Raw genomic sequence first — 6,000 nt, forward strand, 5'->3', positions numbered from 1 at the left:
CTTTAGTTCTCAATTTTTCAGTAGCTCTCTTATAATTTTCAGATGTGATAAAGAAAAAAATTAAAAATATTCCTCTGGGGGCGCCTGGGTGGCTCAGTGGGTTAAGCCGCTGCCTTCAGCTCGGGTCATGATCTCAGGGTCCTGGGATCGAGTCCCGCATCCGGCTCTCTGCTCAGCAGGGAGCCTGCTTCCCTCTCTCCCTCTCTCTGCCCGCCTCTCTGTCTACTGTGATCTCTCTCTGTCAAATAAATAAATAAAAATCTTTAAAAAAAATATATTCCTCTGAACCCATGGATTTCAACACATTCAATGCATTTCATTCTATTATTGTTGGTTTTTAGCCTTACTGACGTTCACACTCTTCCCTCTTTACCCAAAGACAGACTATGTAATTGCCTTCCAAGCCCTTCGGCATGACCCCCGTAGTTTCTGGTAGCAATTTTTAATTTCGGTATGACAAGATGTTTATACTCAGCTTATGTATCTCCTGCCCCCGACCTGGAATCAGCAATTTCTCCAAGAAGCCCTGCTTCCTTTTAGTTGAAAATAGGGTTTATAAGAAGTAATTTAGGCCCTAGGGGTGCTCAGTGTATTGTACTGCTTGTGCTGCTAGGTCTTTTTGGTGAGCTAGAACCATCACGGCTTTATAGAGAAATTTCCAGTTCAAATCCAGGACTACAGGGCTTTCACCTACCCTCATGGCTCTTATTTCTGTGTTTCCTTTCTCCCACACCAAAAATCTTGTTTCCAGTGACTCCACATTACACCAGTTAGAGTGACTCCACATTATTATTAATTTTCTTTATTCCACAATATACAGTCTTAAAATAACAATAATAATACTACCGTAATAGATTAGTGAAAATAGGTTAAGACATTTTTTAGGTTTTGTTGTTGTTGTTTGTCTTCGATTATATACCCTTGAGGACCTACAGTCAAATTACTGTGCTTTAAAGTCGCTTGCAATCAACTAGATGCGTCATTAGATTTATTTGCTTCGTTTTACTTCTGTTTTTAGAGATTGCCTCTGAAATCTTAATTTTGGCTTATAATTACAATCTTAAATTTGGCTTACAAATTATAATTTTGGCTTATAAAATTGGCTTATAATTATAAAATATTTACATGGTTTCAAAGTCAAGTTTATATGGGAAAATAAATTCAACAAAATCTATCTTCTCTCCCTCTTCCTTATTTCTTTCCTCCCAACAACCAAAACTTAAAAATTGTATGACTTCCCCCAATTTTAAAATATAAACATCTATGTATATGTATACATGTGTGCAGGTGTGTATGTATATCCTCCACCATTCCTGGAAAAAGTGGAACATTATACGCACTATCAGTATATCCTGGAGACCACATCGCTGGAGGATAATTCCTTTATACAGATGCACAGGACTCTATTTACAGACACAGCATAGTTTATTTAACCTGTCCCCTTGTGATGGATATTTAGATTGTTCCTGTCTTTTGCTATCCCTCATAGTGCTCCAATAAATTGCTTTGTGCATATATATTTTCATGTTTTACAGGTGTATCTTTGGAAAGATTCCTAGAAGTAAATTGTGCAGATAACGTGCAAATACATAAACAATTTTGCTCGATCTTGTCACATGCCCCTCCATAGGGTTCAACCTTTTGTATCTCCACCACCAAGTTTTGAGGATGCCTATTTCTCCACAGATGTGCAAAAGACTTTGTTCTCAAACTTGAAATTCTGCCAATCTGATAGATGAGAAGTGATATCCCAGTGTGGTTTCTTTTTCATTTTGCTTATCATGGGTAGGGTTAGGCATTTTTCATAACACGTAAGAGCTATTTCCACCTTTTTTGGTCAACAGTTTATATCTCTAGCCCATTTTTTCCCCATAGGTTTGTCTTTTTACTTCTCTATTTCTATAGATTTTTAAATAGATTATGAGTATTAGCCATTAGTCTGTGCTTTAAGTTACAAGTATTTTCCTAGTTTTATCTTGTCTTTCATTTTACTTATGATATATTTTTCCATTTAGACTTTTAAAAATTATGTAATCACATTTATCAATCTTTTCCCCTAACATATTTAAAGTTTCAATAGTTTCAGATTATAGAGAAGTTCAACTATTTTTTTTTCCCTTTGGTATTTCTATTTGTATGATCTGTTTGGAATTTATCCTGATGTACAGTGTTAGGGATGTATCTAATTTTATTTTTTTATATGATTCTCTGATTATCCTAATACTACTTTTTAAAAAGTTGATCATCTCTCTGCTGATTTGAGATGCTGCCTTTATCATATGTTAAACATCCATATGCTGTTGGATCTAATTTTGACATTTTTCTTGATCTCTTGGTTTGTCGATTCATTCCTTAGCACAAATCCATTTGAATTATAAAGCTATATAGTGTGTTTTAGTGTCCAGTATGGCAAGCACAACTCCATACTCTTCTTTCTCAGGCTTATCTTATCTATTCATGCTTATTTGTTCTTTTAACTGAACTTTATAACTACATTGGTTTGGCCTAGAAATAACCTAATGGCATTTTCTTGGGATTGCATTACATATATAAATTAACTTAGAACTGACATTTTTATAATTCTGAGCCTTTTTATCCAAGAATGAGATTTCTTCCATATCTCCCATTTCTTCAGATCTATTTCTGTATCACCCAGGAGAGTTTTACAGCTTTTCTCTTACAGGTTTTGGACATTTCTTCTTAATTTTATGTGTAAGTATTTCATTTTGTTATTTGATGTCACAAATGGGGTCTCCTCTTCCATTAAGGTTCTAATTGGTTTTTATTTACATATATAGGGAGACATTATTGATTTTATGTAAATTTTATAATTTGCTACATTATGAAATTGTTATTTTAATAGCTTTTCTATTGATTCTTTTAGGTTTTCCAGGTACATAATCTAATTATTATGTCTTTTGTTGCTTTCTCTTATTTAATTACATTGATTAATATCTCCAGTGCAATATTAGCCAGGAACTAAAAACCTAACACTAATTTAGGGAATGACTACACTAAATCATAAACAAATTGCCTCTAAGAAGTGATAAAAAGTTAAGCTATGGTTTCAGATTAGAAGACATTACTAACTATAGTTACCAACTACAGTTAATAAAGTTGTGACTTCCAATGGAAATAGGTCCCTCTTTGTGGCATCTGGGAATATGCCTCCCCTAGAACTCCAAAAGATAAGAGGATCTTAAAGCTTATGGGATCCTCTCTGAATTAAGCCTCAAGGGTCTTTTGGGAGCTCACTAGAGAAAGTATAAAGTCCATCCCATGAATAAATGAACCAATCTTTCCACTCCTCTAACCATTTATAACAGATTTCAAAAGTTCTGTTTTATAGTAACATTCTACTCATTTGAACTCATAGAAAAAAAAATCAGTCTAAAGTAACAAAGAACTTGTCACATATTTAATGTTGTTTATCTGGATTAGATGGGGGTGATGTAATTCTGATGTCAGGTGTGGTTCTAAACCTCAGTGGCACATGGTACTCTAGGTCAGAAGGGTCTTTACCCACTTGGTAAGTCACAGTCAGGGGCTTAAACACATGTCATCATCTTCTCAGGAAATTAGAACCAGCCCTCATATTTTGGTTCTTAGTCTGCATTTATTAGACAGCCTGGATTAGTGGTTAAGAGAACAGACCCTGAATAGATCTATGCTCAAACACTAGTTTCCATACTTATTATCTATGTGGTCTTCAGCAAGTTATTTAACATCTGTTTGCCTTGCGTTGTTTGCGAAATGGGGCTGTTTCCTACCTCCTGGGGTTATTATAAAGATTAAATGAGCCAGTGTATACAAAGTGTTCCTTTCTATTATTAAACTAACAGAAAATGCTGAATAAACAATATATCAGTGCTACTGCAGTCTTAGCCATGGAGATTAAACTGTCAAACAAGAACATCTCTGAGCTGCTATCAACATCAGAATGTTTAAAAGTATTATAAAGAAGAATCATGTTGGCCATTTCCTATTGCAAAGTAGGTGGGAATAATTGGTTTTTCCTTAGGATTCCAATTAGAAAGTTACTTTCTCCCCTCATTAGTACTGAGTCCCCAAAACATAGCTTTTCCTCTCCAGCACCCCCTCTGGTGTGAGTTCCGAGAACCTAATCCTGGGTTGGCCTTGGGAAGTTAGACTGGTAGAGGGGCTGATGTCTAAGCTTGGGATAAGAATCCAGCTAGAAAACAATGGTCTGTTTGAAACATCAAGACCAGTGTTGCAGGCAGAGGCAAAGCTGGAGCCAGGAGCCAGCCAATGGCTACCAACTGAAAGAGGTGAGCAAATTTGGAGTTGACACCCAACAAGGTCACTGAGGCAACAATGAGAAAGACTCTCTGCTTAGCAAGGTGCTGCTAAGGGCACCAGGAGATTTTGCACAGATAAGCTGAGCAGAATGCTCACATAAAAGCAGAGAGATAACTGGCCGTCCTAGGCACAGGCCACCAAACACTGAAGTCATTCTCGCGCTTATTATTTAGTAGTTGTAAGTGACTTGCAAAAATGAAAAGTGCGAACTTCTTTAGCTATGTCAATTTACATAAGGTCAAAATCCTATAATACATCAGATATTCCATATCACTCATAGCGGTTTTGTTTCTTTGACCAGACATTAAGTGATATATAATTTGGTCCTGGAAGTGGGTGCTGTGGTAAAAAGCAAAAACAAAAACAAACAAAACCCTAAACATGTGGCATAAGTTTGAGGATAATTGAAAAACTAAAAAAAAAAAAAAATACAGAAAACAACTGTTTTCAGACATTGGACAGTAGGCAGCATAGGAGTGCTGATAAAAAGGAAACAAATGAAGTAAGGCCTACCAATGCCTAAGCTTTCTGTCCAGGGTAACTCCAAGATGTGGTGGCATAGGTACAGGTAACCAAAAAAGAGTCCACCAATTTTGCTTTGTTGAAAAGACAAACATCAGAGCTCCAGGAAACAGAGGCAGCTAGAATTTCAAGGGTAGAATATCTAAGAGAAGGGAGTGACAACAAAAAAGAGCTCCAGAAATCTGCAGAGGGACCAGATACCCATCTGTACACATGTAGAGGAAATCTAATGAGGCAAAACAGGAGTAACATCAGAGAAAAAGACAATCACAGGGAGTTATAAGACAAACAATTTCAAGAGCTTGCACAGAGCCAGGAACTTTTTAAATTCTTTTTGGACAAAATAGAGGAATCTTGGTGTATAATACCAGGGACATAAACTACAGATCCCCAAAGGCCAAACCTTAGAATTAGGGCCGAATTAGTCCTAGAATGATGACAACTTTAGTCTGTTTGAAAGAGTTTTGGTGGGGTTTTGTTTGTTTGTTTGTTTGTTTTGTTTTGTTTTTTGTTTTTTTAAAACTACAAGAAATGGGGCACCTGTGTGGCTCAGTCAGTTAAGCGTCTGCCTTCAGCTCAGGTCATGATCACAAGGTCCTGTGATTGAGCCCCTCATCAGGCTCCCCACTCAGCAGAAGGCCTGCTTCTCCCTCTGCCACTCCCCCTTTTTGTGCTTTCTCTCTTTCTTCTCTGTCAAATAAATAAGCTCTTTTAAAAAATAAGAAAAATTAAACCTACAAGAAGATCAAACTAACTAATGTGTGATACCTAATTGCTCACCAATAACAGTTTGATACTTTTTAAAGTAATACAACAAAATAGAGCACTCAAAATAAAATTCACAGCATGTGGCATTCAGTGTAATACTGCTAACATACAAAAACAAAAACAAAAACAAAAACAAAATTAAGAGAACAAGAAAATACAGTGTTAATGAAATTAGCAGGAATAAATATCAAAACATTATATCAAGACATCACATATTACAAATATCCTGCTTGCTGTGGACTAAATTGTGTCACCTCCAAATACTCATATGTTAAAGCCCTAACCCTCAATGTGACTTATTTGAAAACAGAGTCTACAGGGAGGTAATTAAGATTAAATGAGGTAATAAGGGTAGTATTCTAATACAATAGGATTGGTATTTTATAAGAA

The sequence above is a fragment of the Mustela putorius genome, unplaced genomic scaffold (genome assembly GCF_011764305.1).
Source record: "Mustela putorius furo isolate JIRA1106 unplaced genomic scaffold, ASM1176430v1.1 tig00000585_pilon_pilon_pilon, whole genome shotgun sequence".
In the NCBI taxonomy this organism is placed as follows: Eukaryota; Metazoa; Chordata; class Mammalia; order Carnivora; family Mustelidae; genus Mustela; species Mustela putorius.